Below are 16,976 nucleotides of genomic sequence, written 5' to 3' on the forward strand. Positions count from 1 at the left end.
AAGGAGCCCAGTCATCCAAAACCAACAAAAACTCATTTGGATGCCGGAAGGTTCGTTTGCCCTGAGAGTCTGTAAATAATTCACTTTTTTTGTACTTACAGGCTGGCATCCCAATGGCTTCCATCTCAGTAGGTTTTGTGAGCCATGAAATGAGCCGATTGCTGCATTGTGGAAATGAGCCCCCGCCATTTCATAAATCAAATGTAGGAGAGTGGCTGTATATACGAAGAGTAAAAAGGCTGGTTAAACCAGTAGGGAAGGCAGGGAGGAATATCCCCCATCACCAAGATGGAGAAGTCACCATGTCCACTGATCCTATTGTTCGTCTAACTCAGGAAGTCCCACTCCAGTCTAATGAACGGAGTCTGACAACAAGGCGGGCCACCCTTGCCCAGCACCTAATGCACAAAGCCTGGCCAAAGGTGTGGTCTTGGGGGGGTTGGGTCAGGGGTGTTGGTGGCAGAGTGGGGGGTCTGGAAGTCTTGGGATCTGGCCAGGGCATGAGATAGGGGATGTCAGGGTGTCATGTCAGACACTTCCTCAATTAACTGCGGCAGGTCATGGCAGAAGACCAGCACAAGTCTTCCACTGGGATCAGGAGAGAGCTGGGCTCAGTTCTGCAGTAGTTGCTCCAGTTTAAATAGCCCAAAGGCACAGATCTAGTAATCGGCTTACTCTCCCTCAGTTCTAACCTTAACCATTAGGGGATAGGGACGCAAAACTGACCTTGGATCAGCATCAACTTCATACTACTCGGAAGGATGTACTTTACATAACCTGCTGGCAGAGAAGAAGGGAAGATATAAATGAGGGGTTAAGAATAGGGAGTGAGAGTAAAATAGGGGATATGTGAGTGAACTAAGAGAGCACTTTTGGGAGACAAAAGGAAAATGCCAGAGCGACAGCGCAGGGGCTCAATACTGTGTAAAGAGATATTATATTTATGTTTAAGTTTGCAAATGATTTCACCGTAAATGGAACACAAGCATATATGCATTATGAATTGTGAGATGAAAAAAATGCATTGGTATTTAAAAATCAGAATGAAGTTAGTGATTGTTTAAGAATAAAAATACATTATCAAAAGCTTTCACTTATTTATTGTACCGCTGTGCTCTTGTTGATAACCTTGTGCACTGTATTATTCCCCCTGATAACAACATCCCCAAAAAGACTCTATTTCATGTAGAGTATAACTTTTTCTACCCTCTCGCCCAGATTTCAGATAGTATCCTTTATGTACGAGAGAGCGCCCAGTATCAAACCAGTGGAGGTGATTTATCATATCATCTAGGCTCGAGTCTAATGTGTCATTTTGGGATTGCGCTCCTGCGCCCCTTAATTCTACTGTTGTCATGGAAACAGACTTCCCCTACTGTCTGCAAGGAGAACGAGGAGGATGAAGGCCCCATGACTTTCAGGGCTGTCTTCTCAGGCTGATGACTGCTGCACAGAGAACGGTTTCTTTTTTTGGGTTCCGAGTTTTCTTTTTTTATATTTGGATTTTCTCCCTTGTTTTAGGTTAGCACCTGAAAGAAATGCAGCACTTCGACAAGGGATGAGTGTACACCCACACACTCACAGAGAGAGAGAGAGAGAGAGGGGAAGATAGACCCAATTATCGCTCTAATCTCTCTCGCTCCCATATACACAGGCACACAATTCACTCACAAAACCCTCACACACATGCACACCTCTCACAAAAGGCTTGCACCCTTCTCTCTCAATTCAATTCAAGGGGCTTTATTGGCATGAGAAACATCTGTTTATATTGCCAAAGCAAGTGAAATGGATAAACAAAAGTGAAATAAACAATAAAAAGTGAACAGTAAGTATTACACTTACACAAGTTCCAAAAGAATAAAGACATTTCAAATGGCATATGTCTATATACAGCCTCTCTCTCTCTCTCTGTCTCACACACACACTGTCTAACTCATTCATTAGATTTGAAAACATTTTTTTTTACTTTTGACTTCAAAGAAAGCTCTTTTATCCCTGGCTCTCCCTGATGAAATCATTTTCAAGCTGTGCTAATTTCTATGTTAGATTGGAGTAGTATTGCGCCAAGATGTTTCAGTCTATAGAGCTGAATAGATTTGTGCTTTTGAAGGTATTTTGATTGAATTGATTGTCCAACTCTGACATGGGAACTGGAACAAAGTCATCAGTTATTACTATGTTTAAGTGATAGTTCGTTAAAAAATGTATGAACCTTTATAAGTCCAGTATGTAGCTTTGTGCTCGACCCATCCAAATACACATAGAAATGCGAGTTATACCGTAGATCTGTCATTCTTATTGAAAGCAAGTCTGATAAGCGGTAGATCCTTTCAATGCGTGCTATTTCGGCTTCCCTTCTTAAGTCAGGTTTTTGCGTCTTTTTACTTTTGGTTTTGTACACCAGTTTCAAACAGCTAAAAATACAATATTTGAGGTTATTGAAAAGATATTTCACAGCAATTTCTGTCTACATTATATAATGCATGTTTTGTCACATAAAGGGAAAGTAGGTGAACATGCCATTTGTTCCACGCTATCTGTTGTTTAGATCCAGCTTTTGTTATTACTGTGTAATATGTGTCAATCACAATTTTATGGGAAATATAAAAAGCAGGGGTTCAACGAGCCCATTTTGATATCTGAACATACTCGCCACCACAACCATGTGAAAAACATTATGTAATTAACAGACAATTTTTACTTTATTTGGGGCTATGGCAGTCAATTGAAAAACAGTATTTCTGATTGTCTTCTCAACTCAGACATCACACACTTTTAATGTGGGGCTATGACAGTCAATTGCAAATTAATCTGACATAATGGCTCTTATCTCACCACCACTAATGAGATGGGTGTGCTTGATGCATGTCGGCGTCTGAGTTTCTCAAAGTCAGGGGGTGTGTTCGACAGTGCACCCCTCATCTTCGCTGTCTCATCCAACCTGGATCGATATTTAGGTTTTAATGCAGACGAGAGTACTGAATCCAGCTCCACACATGAGCTGGCGATGGGTAGCCTACCATGAGTTTTGTGGTACTTTTAAGGTAACTGGGAACTCGGAGCTCTAGAAAGAAGCCTGAGTTCCCAAGTTGGAATTCCGAGTTGGATGACCTTTCAAAACTATTTTTCCCAGTCTGAGCTTTTTTCTTTCCGAGTTCCCAGTTATCTTGAACGCACTTAAGTCGGAAGTCTGAGATTTCTGAGTTCCCAGTTCCATGTTCCCAGTAGTTTTGAACGTGGCCTTAATGCTCAGAGGGAGACGGCAGGATACTATTCCCTGGATATTATAGTCAGGAACCAAAACTCATCCGTAGTAACTCATCCGTAGTAAAGAATGCGTTGTTTGCAGCAGACAGGTCGATCAGCTGTTTGATTTCAACTCCCGGCATGTCAACTGAGCCAGGATCACAGTCAAACGGATTGGAAAGTAGGTCCCAAAGTGCTCTTCCAAGCGTTGGAGGTGAGCATTTTATTTTTAGGGGGTAGATCAGCTTTAGTATTGCAGATAAATTGTAGCTTCCATCAATGTAATTGTCTGCACCATTTCCAATCCCCCACATATATATATTTTTAAATATATTTTCCTTTATTATTTTCCCCTAACCCTCCACCCCTCACCAAATTGGAGTAAACTAATGGACAACATTTAGGCTTCTGCTTCCAGCTTATACACACAATATACTGTACATTTGACAGACACCGTATATTTTACAATAATTCTCTTTTGCTTGTTTTAGTCCCATCCTTTAGCTACCCTCAACCCCTCCCATCTATCGCTGAACACCATCCAGTATTGATTTCTATTTGCCTTATATTTTTCAACTGTGCTGTGATGTTTCACAAAAGTTCTGAACCTTTCTATTCTCATAGTTTCTACAGATTGTAAATTAAAGAGAGAGAACATTTATTATATAATTTATTGATTGACTACGACTTTGTAAATCACCCAGCAGTGCTATTTGCAGAGTTAGCTCCAGGTAAATGTTGCAATTCTTCAGCCATTCCTGAATCTGCGACCAAAAACAAGCTACATATGAAACTGTAACTAAACAAATGATCTGATGATTCTGTCTCGTCGCAGCAAAATCTGCAGAGCTGGGATGGTTGTATCCCCCATATATATAACGTTGCAAGAATTTTGTATAATAATGTAAATAAGAAAACTCTTGAATCCAGCATCGTTTTGTGTATCAGTTCATAAACCATGTGCCATGGAATCGGTACATCAAAAGTCTCTTCCCAACTATTTTGCAATTTATATGGCACATCTGTCCATTTTTAAGGTCATCAAATGAAACTGGTATACTTTTTTATTTATCACAATGTTCATTAATCGATTTTGTTCTTTAATGCAGGGCCAACAGACAAGTTCCTTACTTTTTCCCCCTTCCACTTGCCTCTTCCATTTTTGCGGTAATGATTCAATTAGTTGGTTGTAATTTTGAGGAGAGCCGACATTTCCATATATATTTTTTACTGTAGCTGCATGTGTGACAACTCCACCATTCATATTCATGATATAATTTACAGAGATTATACAGTTTTTAAACTTTTTTAACATTCTGACTTTTCTGGTGGTTAAACTGAAATTGCAACCAACTTTCTATGGCTTGTTTTAAAAATAGCGACAGTTTGGAGATTATTTCATTTTCAAATAACCGAAAGTGAGATGTTGTAAACTGAATAAAGGGAAAAAGGCCATTCTTGAACATGGGGTGAGACATTCTTACTAATCTGCTAGAGAACCAGTTCGGATTTAAGTATAACTTTTGTATGACTAATGCTTTAATATTTCATAATTTCTGCCCTCCGAATTCATATTAATTATATAAATAGGCCCGTTTAATTTTGTCTGGGTTGCCGTTCCAAATAAAATGGAATAATTTTTGCTCATATCATTTTAAAAAAAACAGGTCGCTAGGTGTAGGCAGGGCCATATGGAAATAGGTAAACTGGGATATGACTAAAGAGTTAATCAGGGTGATTTTTCCACAAATAGACAGGTATTTTCCTTTCCATGGTAGCAAGATCTTATCTATGTTTGCTAACTTTCCAAAAATATATTGTAGTGAGATAATTTCTTTCTTTCGGGATATGAATACCGTGTATGTCCACTTCACGGTCAGACCATTTTATTGGAAAACTACACGGTAATGTAAAAGTTGTGTTTTTAGTTATCCAATATGTAATATCATAACATAACGTACCATCACTTATCATAATTTGGTTGTAATCCAGAGAGGTTAGAAAAATTATTTAGATCCACTATGAGGCTGTGGAGGGATCCAAATTGTGGATTTAAAATAATGAATTGTCAGCGTACAATGAATGTCACCTTTGTTTGTAAGCCCTGGATTTCTAGGACCTTGATATTATTGTTGGATCTGATTTTAATAGCTAACATTTCGATGGCCATAATAAATAGATATGCCGATAGTGGACAACCTTGTTTCACTCCTCTTGACAGTTTAATACTTTCTGAAAAGTAGCCATTATTTACTATTTTACACTAGGGTTACTATACATAACTTTAACCAACCCGTCTCCAAAATTGAAATATTCCAGGCATTTATATATAAATTCCACTCATACTTTATCAAAAGCCTTTTCAAAGTCAGCTATGAATACCAGGCCTGGTTTCCCAGGTTTTTCATAGTGTTCCATTGTTTTTCCGGTGCTTGTCTTATATTATCTCCAATGTATTGTCCATGTAAAAAACCTGTTTGGTTGGGATTAATAATATCTGATAATACCTTTTTGATTCTATGCACTATGCATTTTGCTAGACTTTATGCATCACAACACTGAAGTTGCCGGAAGCTCTGGACTGGGAACTGTCGCCGGAAGCTCTGGCCTGGGACCTGTCGCCGGAAGCTCTGGACTGGGAACTGTTGCTGGAAGCTCTGGACTGGGAACTGTCTCCGGAAGCTCTGGACTGGGAACTGTCGCCGGAAGCTCTGGACTGGGAACTGTCGCCGGAAGCTCTGGACTGGGAGCTGTCGCTGGAAGCTCTGGACTGGGAACTGTCGCCAGAAGCTCTGGACTGGGAACTGTCGCCGGAAGCTCTGGACTGGGAGCTGTCGCCGGAAGCTCTGGACTGGGAGCTGTCGCCGGAAGCTCTGGACTGTGGAGGCGCACTGGAGGCCTGATGCGTGGGACCGGTACAGGTGGCACCGGGCTGATGACACGCACCTCAGGGCGAGTGCGGGGAGGAGGCACAGGACGTACTGGACTGTGGAGGCGCAGTTGAGGCCTGATGCGTGGGACCGGTACAGGTGGCACCGGGCTGATGACACGCACCTCAGGGCGAGTGCGGGGAGGAGGCACAGGACGTACTGGACTGTGGAGGCGCACTGGAGGCCTGATGCGTGGGACCGGTACAGGTGGCACCGGGCTGATGACACGCACCTCAGGACGAGTGCGGGGAGGAGGCACAGGACGCACTGGGCTGTGAAGGTGCACTGGAGACACAGTACGTATGGCCGGCGCAGGATATACTGGGCCGTGGAGGCGCACTGGAGGTCTGGAGCGTAGAGCAGGCACAACCCGTCCTGGCTGGATGCTCACTTTCGCACGGCAAGTGCGAGGAGCTGGCACAGAACGCACCGGGCTGTGGATGCGCACTGGAGACACAGTGCGTATCTCCGCAAAACATGGTGCCTGACTGGTCCCACGCTCCTCACGATTTTGGTGTCTTGCTCCAGACACCAAAACATCTACTCTACCTCATCACTCCCCTCAACTATCTCAAAGTACTCCTCGCTCAGTCTATCCCAATATACCTCTTCGCTCACAGACTCGCCCCTCGGCTTCGCCGACCAACCCGTGTGCCCCCCCCAAAAAATGTTTTGGGGCTGCCTCTCGGGCTTCCGTCGTGGTCGGGAACTTCGGAGTCGCCGTTGATCCTCCTGCGTCTGCTTCCATGGAAGGCTTTCGTCTCCTGCCATTATCTCCTCGCAAGTCCAGGATGTCTTCTCCTCCTGGCGGCGCTGCTTGGTCCGTTTGTGGTGGGATCTTCTGTCACGTTCGTCATAAGGAGTAGACCAAGATGCAGCGTGGTATGTTTCCATCCTTTATTTTGGAATAGAAAACTTCAAAGAACAAAAACAACAAAACGAACAAGCGAAACGTGAAGCTATAATAATGCTCACAGGCTATACATAGACAAGATCCCACAACGCACAATGGGAAAATGGCTACCTAAATATGATCCCCAATCAGAGACAACGATAAACAGCTGCCTCTGATTGGGAACCATACTAGGCCAACATAGAAATATAATTCACCTAGATAACCCACCCTTAATAACACCCGGACCTAACCAACATAGAGAATAAAAGCTCTCTATGGTCAGGGCGTGACAGATATTTTATTTTCATTACACAGAAAGTCAACCAAGTCAGATTTTTTACATCCATTGTGAATAACAGTAGTTTCTCTCTCAATACAAAAAAATATTTCCAACACTCCCCCTTGATAACCATCAAGCCTCTGTGTGAAATAGAACATTGCTCGTATCCCATAGATCCTTTGCTATGAGACTCGAGACTCATCCTGTTTCAATTGATCATCCTTGAGATGTTTCTACAACTTGATTGGAGTCCACCTGTGGCAAATTCAATTGATTGGACATGATTTGGAAAGGCACACACCTGTCTATATACGGTCCCATAGTTGACAGTGCATGTCAGAGCAAACAACCAAGCCAGGAGGTTGAAAGAATTGTCTGTAGCACTCTGAGACCGGATTGTGTCAAGGCACAGATCTGGGGAAGGGTACAGAAAATAATTTTGCAGCATTGAAGGTCCCCAAGAACACAGTGGCCTCCATCATTGTTAAATGGAAGAAGTTTTGAACCACCAAGACTCTTCCTAGAGCTGGTCGCCCGGCTAAACTTAGAAATCGGGGGAGACGGGTCTTGGTCAGGGAGGTGACTAAGAGCACGATGGTCACTCTGACAGAGCTCTAGAGTTCCTCTGTGGAGATGGGAGGACCTTCCAGAAGGACAACCATCTCTGCAGCACTCCACCAATCAGGACTTTATGGTAGAGTGGCAAGACAGAAACCACTCCTCAGTAAAAGGCACAAGACAGCCCACTTGGATTTTGCCAAAGGTCACCTAAAGACTCTCAGACCATGAGAAACAAGATTCTCTGGTCTGATGAAACCAAGATTGAACTCTTTGGCCTGAATGCCAAGCGTCACATCTGGAGGAAACCTGGCATCATCCCTACGGTGAAGCATGATGGTGGCAGCATCATGCTGTGGGGATGTTTTTCAGCTGCAGGGACTGTGAGACTAGTCAGGATCGAGGCAAAGATGAACAGAGCAAAGTACAGAGAAATCCTTGATGAAAACCTACTCCAGAGCGCTCAGTACCTCAGACTGGGGCGAAGGTTCTCCTTCCAACAGGACAACAACCCTAAGCACACAGCCAAGACAACACAGGAGTGGCTTAGAGACAAGTCTCTGAATGTCCTTGAGTGGCCCAGCCAGAGCCCGGACTTGAATCTGATCGAACATCTTTGGTTAGACCAGAAAATAGGTGTGCAGCAAGCCTCCCCATCCAACCTGTCTGAGCTTGAGAGGATCTGCTGAGAAGAATGGGAGAAACTCCCCAAATACAGGTGTACCAAGCTTGTAGCCTCATACCCAAGAAGACTCAATGCTGTAATCACTGCCAAAAGTGCTACAACAAAGTACTGAGTAAAGGGTCTGAATATTTATGTAAATGTGTTATTTCAGTTTTTTTTTTTTTTTTTATAAATTAGCAACCATTTCTAAAAACCTGTTTTTGTCATTATGGGGTATTGTGTGTAGCTTGATGAAGAAAAAAAACAATTTAATCAATTTTAGAATAAGGCTGTAACGTAACAAAATGTGGAAAAAGTCAAGGGGTCTGAATACCTATACCTCTTCAGGATTTAGGAAATTCTCCCACAACCCTATTTTCATATCAGGCAACCCCATATTGGATGGCGACCCCTAGTTTGGGAACAGTTAATATCAAGGTTCCAGTTTATTTGGGATTGAGGCATATGGCATAATATCGTGGGACCCATCTCGACATTTGACCACTCTTGAGAAAGTTGTCTGAAAGTAACTGACAAACATTGTTAAGTGAATTGTGCCTTTAATATTATGATTCACAGTAATACAAGATCTCTACGGCCTTATAGGAATCTATGTTGCCCTTTTCAGCTTGCCTACTGATAAACTTTTTTAATAGGAAGAAAACAGCTCACAGAAAACCTTTCCTCTGTAAGTGGATAACAGGGTCAGCTGTTCAGACTCCCTTGGCACCCGAGGTGAGTGAGAGTCAAGGGCTGCACTCTGCCGAACTCTGCACCCTCCGACATGTAAACATGGAACAATGCAAATTATCAGACTGCAGCCCTGCCTCACGCCTCGCCTCTACTGCGTGAGCACGAGGAAACACTGGATAGACGGCAAGTTTCCGTCCTCAGTTTATTTTCTGAATACATTTAATGAATTATGACACCCAATTTGAGTTGATACCAGAGTGAGTCATCATCAGAAAATCATCAAAGCCTAATAAAGATCACATTTCTACATATGTCTCTCTTTGTTTGCCTCATTATCTTTCTTCTCTTTTTCTCTCTATTCCATATATAGGGCACTCTATTCTCTATATAGGGCACTACTTTTGACCAGAGCCCTATGGGCACTATAAAGGAAATAGGGTGCAATTTGAGACACATCCTCCTTGTTGTTTAGATATGGGTTGGAGCCTTGGGAACCCTCCTTGTTTTCTTCTCCTCTCCAGACAGAAAGGGGAATTCCTAGCTCTGAAGTAGAACAAACGTCCTCATTAAAAATAATTGGTCTCCAATCAATTAAGACTTCAGCGGTCTGCCTTTGATCTAAATGAGCTAGCAGGTGTTTCTCATGTCTTTTCCTCCAAACCTACTGTTCAGAAGTTAAGAAAGTATTGGATAATAGGCTTTAATTCTTCTATTTCCTGGAGCAAGGGAGAAAAGCAAGTTGGCTGTAAATGAAAGGAGTTATACAAGTGGAAGAGACTGCACAGAAGTCTTGGAAGTTTTGTGTAAGTCAGAAAAGACAGATGTTCCCACAGAGAAAACAGAGAATTTCTTCCTTTATATGCTATGAAACATTTTCTCCGTTGTGTGTTGTAGTATTCACCCAAAGACACACACACACACACACGTGTATAGGAACACAGACTTATGAAGCACCCACACAAATACTGATATATGTAATCCAAAACACACACCTAAAAAAACACACTTTTATTTTATTTACCGTTATTTAACTAGGCAAGTCTGTTAAGAACAAATTCTTATTTACAATGACGGCCTACCCCGGCCAAACCCGGATAACACTGGGCCAACTGTGCGTCGCCCTATGGGACTCCCAATCACGGCCGGATGTGATACAGGCACATACACACGCCGCATAGACACAAATATATTCTGATACACGTACACTTCAACAGAGACACGCATGTTCACACACGACGGCCCCACATAGTTGAGGATTACGTCAGTCAGGCTTATGTTTTTCGAAGGTGTGTGTACATTCCAACACACATATGCATGTACACACACACACACACACAACAAGCTCTGCAGTATGATCATGTAATTCTGCTGTTTCCTGTTACATTGCGATGCTGTTCTGCTCAATCCCAGTAGCCCAGGGACGGAACGGACACTAAGCCAAGCTCTGACGTAAGCTCTGTTACACTGCTGCTTGAATGGTTCACACACTCTCTCCATCTTACTCCTCGCTCTTTCACTCCTCTATTCACTAAAATTGTTCTTTCTACATTTCTTTCCTCTCTTCCCCTCTCCTCTTTTCTCTCTCCATCTCTCTCGCTCTCTCCATCTCTCCTCGCTCTCTTCCTCTTGCTGTGTCTCTTATCTCTCTATTCTCACCCTCTCTTGCGAGTTTCTGGCTACTTTCTCTTTAAGCCCAATTTGATATTAATGAATGCATATTTATTTCTCTCGAGCTCAAGCTCATGCAGTAATACATACATAATATACAGTGCATTCAGAAAGTATTCAGACCCCTTGACTTTTTCCACATTTTCTTACGTGACAGCCTTTTTCTAAAATTGATTAAATGTTTTTTTCCCTTCATTAATCGACACACAATACCAAATAATGACAACGCAAAAACAGGTTTTTAGAAAGAATTGCAAATGTATTAAAAACAAAAAACTGAAATATAACATTTACATAAGTATTCAGACGCTTTACTCAGTACTTTGTTGAAGCACCTTTGGCAGCGATTACAGCCTTGAGTCTTCTTGGGTATGACGCACACCTGTATTTGGGGAGTTTCTCTCATTCTTCTCTGTAGATCCTCTCAATCTCTGTCAGGTTGGATGGGGAACGTTGCTGCACAGCTATTTTCAGGTCTCTACAGAGATTGGGTTCAAGTCCGGGCTCTGGCTGGTCCACTCATGGACATTCAGAGACTTGTCCCGAAGCCACTCCTGCATTATCTTGGATGTGTGCTTAGGGTTGTGGTCCTGTTGGAAAGTGAACCTTCGCCCCAGTCTGAGGTCCTGGGTGTTCTGGAGCAGGTTTTCATCAAGGATCTCTCTGTACTTCTTTCCCTCAATCCTGACCAATCTCCCAGTCCCTGCCACTGAAAAACATCCCCACAGCATGATGCCGCCACCACTATGCTTCACCGTAGGGATGGTGCCAAGTTTCCTCCAGAAGTGACGCTTGGCATTTAGGCCAAAGAGTTAAATCTTGGTTTCATCAGACTAGAGAAAATTGTTTCTCATGGTCTGAGAGTCTTTAGGTGCCTTTTAGCAAACTACAAGCGGGCTGTCATGTGCTTTTATTGAGGAGTGTCTTCCGTCTGGCCACTCTACCATAAAGGCCTGTGCTGCAGAGATGGTTGTCCTTCTGGAAGGTTCTCCGATCTCCACAGAGAAACTCTAGAGCTCTGTCAGAATGACCATCAGGTTCTTGGTCACCACCCTGACCAAGTCCCTTCTCCCCCGATTGCTCAGTTTGGCCGGGCGGCTAGCTCTAGGAAGAGTTGGTGGTTCCAAACTTCTTCCACTGAATGATGGAGGCCACTGTGTTCTTGGGGACTTTCAATGCTGCAGATTGTTTTTGGTAAACTTCCCCTGATCTGTGCCTTGATACAATCCTGTCTCAGAGCTCTACGGACAATTCCTTCGACCTCATGGCTTGGTTGTTGCTCTGACATGCACTGTCAACTGTGAGACCTTACATAGACAGGTGTGTGCCTTTCCAAATCATGTCCATTCAATTGCATTTACCACAGGTGGACTCTTGTCAAGTTGTAGAAACATCTCAAGGATGATCAATGGAAACAGGATGCACCTGAGCTCAATTTCGAATCTCATAGCAAAGGGTCTGAATGCTTATGTAAATAAGGTATTTCTGTTTTTATTTGTAATACATTTGCAGACATTTCTAAAAACCTGTTTTTCATTATGGGGTATTTCATTATGGGGTATTGTATTTAGACTGATTAGGATTTGTTTTATTTAATCCATTTTAGAATAAGGCTGTAACTTAACAAAATGTGGGAAAAATCAAAGGGTCTGAATTCTTGTATATGCATTCTTGAGATATACACACATGTTTTACGTGCATAATGCATGCATACTGGACGTAAAGTACATAGTTCCCTACATACAGTACATACATGTGTGCACGCTCACTCATGCACACACAGTGGCGTTTGCACACACACGCAATACACTCACGCGCCACACAGGAGGTTGGTAGCACCTTAATTGGGGAGGACAGGCTCGTGGTAATGGCTGGAGCGGAATTGGTGGAACGTTATAAAATACAGTACATTCCATTCACTCTTTTCCAGACATTATTATGAGCCGTCCTCCCCTCAGCAGCCTCCACATACATGCATCAAGTATAGTCAGAAACACAGACTACCCAGCACAGGCAGCAAAGGAAGTTGTCAGAGCAGCTTACCCAGCCCATCTGTAAATAGCCCATCCAACCAACCACCTACCTCATCCCTATATTTGTTTTTGTTTTTCTGCTCTTTTGCACACCCGTATTTCTACTTGCACATCCTCATCTGCACATATATCACTCCAGTGTAAATGGCTAAATTGTAATTACTTTGCCACTATTGGCCTATTTATTGCCTTACCTCCTTACTTCGTTTGCACACACTGTATACAGATTATTCTATTGTGTTATTGACCGTACGTCTGTTTATCCCATGTGTAACACTCTGTGTTGTTGATTTTTGTCGCACTGCTTTGCTTTATCTTGGCCAGGTCGCAGTTGTAAATGAGAACTTGTTCTCAACTGGCCAACCTGGTTTAATAAAAGGTGAAATAAAAAGAATAAAGATGTAATTCAGTTAATGTCATATAGTGCACGGGCAACTGAATATCCATATAGAATGATGGGTGTTTATATTTACTACTGTAGTGCATAGATCATTGATGTAAATCTAGGGTACTGCAGACATTTGATGGATTTCAGGCAGATTCATTGAAGCACCAGGCAAAGAGCCCCCCCTGTTGACGAAGAAGTGCTATAGCGCATGATACGCCAGCTATCAAAAAATAATACAAGGACTAAACCCTCCTAGATTTTAATTAAAGATAAAGGGGCAATCTGCAGTTCGAACACTAAAAAGTGGCCACCCCACCTGTAGTGACTTCGTATCCAAATCAAAAGTTCTATAGCCACGGCCAACCGGGGACATGAGTAACGACGTGTATTCCAAAGAAAATAGTTCCTTATTTGAAAATCAATGAATTTCTATTCACCGTAGGCTAGGCCTACTCACTGTTTAGTGATGATTGCGTCGGGTCCAACAAGTGGTTGATAGCGGAGGTATAGTTCATACAAACTGAAATCATATACATTTCTAATACCTTATATTAAACATGAATCATAAAAGCCTGAAATGAAATGCATGATTCGAAATCAAACAAAACTGTGTCTTTTCCCCCGGACTAACAATCCCGCCCACGAAGTAGGCTACCCCATCACTCTTCTTATAGAATGGGTAGGCTACTTCACAGGGATATCAAAGCCTATTTTGCATTTCAGGTAAGTAGATATTTCCTACATATAACAATATTTTCTTCAAGCATAAAGGTAAATATTTTCCTATAGATATTATTGTTCGCTCAAAATTATAAACATTGGCTTTTTCATAAATGTCTCCAACACCACCACTGTTTCGGGAAACAGCTGAGGGATGGAGCTGGAGTAATGTAACCACTCTGAAATTCATAGACAGAGCTATGGAAACAAGGCTTGACCATCCATGATATTACAATTATAGTTTGAACCATGATTTGAGGCTATACAGTGTTTGTTTACAATTACATTGTATACAAACTATGGAGTAAAACAAGGTTATATTTTTGGTTCTGATAGGGTACGACAGTTGAACTAAGCTTGTGAGGCGTTTATAAGTTATATTCTTCAAGAATCAATTGGTAGCCTATACATCATTAATATATAAGTTATAATATAATATATATAAATATACATATATATATATTTACATTTGCATATTGGCCCTTTAAAGTGCAGTCCAATCTGTATGATCACATTCTGTTCTAAGAAATGAGAGAGAGAGAGAGAGAAAAAAGATTCTGGATTCAAACAATGAATAAATAACTCACATTTTATTACAACTTGACATATATAGCTTCACAACAACGTCAATAAGTTGATAAGTTACCATTCATAAAAAAAAAATAAGTTACATTACTAATTGCGGAAAAACTTTGGTAAGCTGATTTGGAATGAAGGCTCTCGAATCGAAAACCAACTGTTTTGGAGTAAACAGTAGGCAAGTCTGTCAGCATACAGTCCATGACTTCCAAAAGAACATTCTGCATCCGGCTTTGCGAACGCGCTTGTCCTTCTGTGGCGTAGTCTCGCGCCTACTCTCCTGTATCCCGCCACTCTCTGGTCCAGGAGGGCGAAAGTTTGATTTGAACTGGTCGCTGTGTGACTTTAAAAGCTTGTATAGCAGCCAGGCGAGGTTGTATTTGTCGTCGGTGGTCACCTGTGAAAGGTTAAATATATGTTCTTATAGCTTATTGTCAAATCCTGTGAAGTAAGTTAAGTCTGCATAGATCGACAGTGGACAGTGTTAGCAATATTTGATGTGTAGAATATAGGCTAAATATAAGATGTTAAATGCATTCCTTGTTAGCAATATTTGATGTGTAGAATACAGGCTAAATATAAGATGTTAAATGCATTCCTTGTTAATTAAGATAGTCTATAGCCTAGCATAGGTAGGCTAGCCTACTAAAAGGAAACATCTAAAGTGAAGTAGCTTACCATTTTGTGTGTTTACTACCAATAAGCAATTTCAGCACCATGGACAGATCCACTCATTTAATTCAGTGCAGGCATGTTCCACAAAGTCAACTTTATATCGCCTAACTTTCACAAACCCCAGAAAAGGGGAACAGAACACCATACTTCTTACCCTTTTCTCCTGTAATGTTTCGAGCCACGTTAGTTTATCTTGGTGGTTGAGGTTGCGATCCGACAAACCTCCGACAGAGTCAATCTTCCCTGCCGGACACAGCGTGACACATACAAATGCAAATGCACACAAGACTCCGGTGAGGGCCATCTGGTATTTCTCTTCAGCTGGTAGGTGCGATGTTCCAAGATTGAATGTCGAAGGAAACTGTGACTACATTTCAGCTACCTAGGTAGCCGGTCTTTTTAAACCAATGTATTGCGTAAAATGAGGGTGAGGTAATGAAGATAGTCCTCAAATTGTATTTGTCCTTAGTGATGCAGTAAAGCATGTGACAGATAATTTACAACAGTCATTAAGGGTCAAACTATAACGGGTGAAGCTAAACGCAACGTTGTTGTATTATTTGCAATACTGAATATTCTACAAGATGTTAACATGTTGGATCATAATTAAAATTGTTACAGCTAATTTTCATTTGTAGCCTATAGCCTTTAATTAATGAGTGTGCGTGTGCGTGTGCGTGTGTGTGTGTGTGTGTGTGTGTGTGTGTGTGTGTGTGTGTGTGGACGTGTGGACGTGTTTAACTATACTTGTAGGGACCAGGGTTAGGGTTAGTTGTTAGGGAAAATAGGATTTTGAATGGGACTGAATTGTGTGTCCCCACAAGGTTAGTTATACAAGACTGTGTGTGTGTGTGTGTGTGTGTGTGTGTGTGTGTGTGTGTGTGTGTGTGTGTGTGTGTGTGTGTGTGTGTTTGTGTGTGTTTGTGTGTGGCCTACACATATAATATACTAGCCTAAACTAAGCACATCACAATTCACAGAATACTAAAGGTCGCAGAGGGATGTACAATATTTGGTGGGAGAAAGACTGAGAAAGACAGTTCTGGTAACTTTTTAAAAGAACATTCTACTCCAAAAATGTATGGGAAAAAATGTATGCTGAAATCGAAAATATAACTCCCCCCTCCAGAAATGAGCCCAATAACATATTGGTCCATATTATAAGGCAGGTGTGCTATTTAGCAATAAGCATTATCACCTGATGTAGCCCACCTGATGGAGCATAATAATATGCATTTACCCCATTGAGGAAATCATTGTAACCTACCTGTTACAGCTCCAATATCCTCCTCTTTTAACAGTGTTTTCCTGCAACTGTCACGCCCTGGCCTTAGTATTATTTGTTTTCTTTATTATTTTAGTTAGGTCAGGGTGTGACATGGGGTATGTGTGTGTTTTGGGTGATTATATGGTATAGGGGGTGTTGGTTGTAGTGTATGGGTTTGTGTTGAGTGTATGTGTCTAGGTATGTCTATGGTTGAGTGTAGGTGTTTAGGAAAGTCTATGGTTGCCTGATTTGGTTCTCAATCAGAGACAGCTGGTTATTGTTGTCTCTGATTGGGAGCCATATTTAAGGTAGCCATAGGCTTTAGGTGTTTGTGGGTAATTGTCTATGTTGAACGTTTGTAGCCTGTGTGTGTGCAC

The 16,976-nt window shown here is 41.9% G+C and overlaps 1 long non-coding RNA gene across 1 annotated transcript; it reads right to left on the bottom strand.

Annotated features, from left to right (window-relative positions):
• Positions 1-14,649: 14,649 nt before the first annotated feature.
• LOC139551357 (uncharacterized) lies at positions 14,650-15,703 on the bottom strand. Its single transcript, XR_011670264.1, has 2 exons — positions 15,487-15,703; positions 14,650-15,054 (listed from the first exon to the last, which is right to left on the bottom strand). It is a non-coding gene; the product is annotated as an uncharacterized lncRNA (long non-coding RNA).
• Positions 15,704-16,976: the final 1,273 nt, after the last annotated feature.

The sequence above is a fragment of the Salvelinus alpinus genome, chromosome 23 (genome assembly GCF_045679555.1).
Source record: "Salvelinus alpinus chromosome 23, SLU_Salpinus.1, whole genome shotgun sequence".
NCBI lineage: Eukaryota > Metazoa > Chordata > Actinopteri > Salmoniformes > Salmonidae > Salvelinus > Salvelinus alpinus.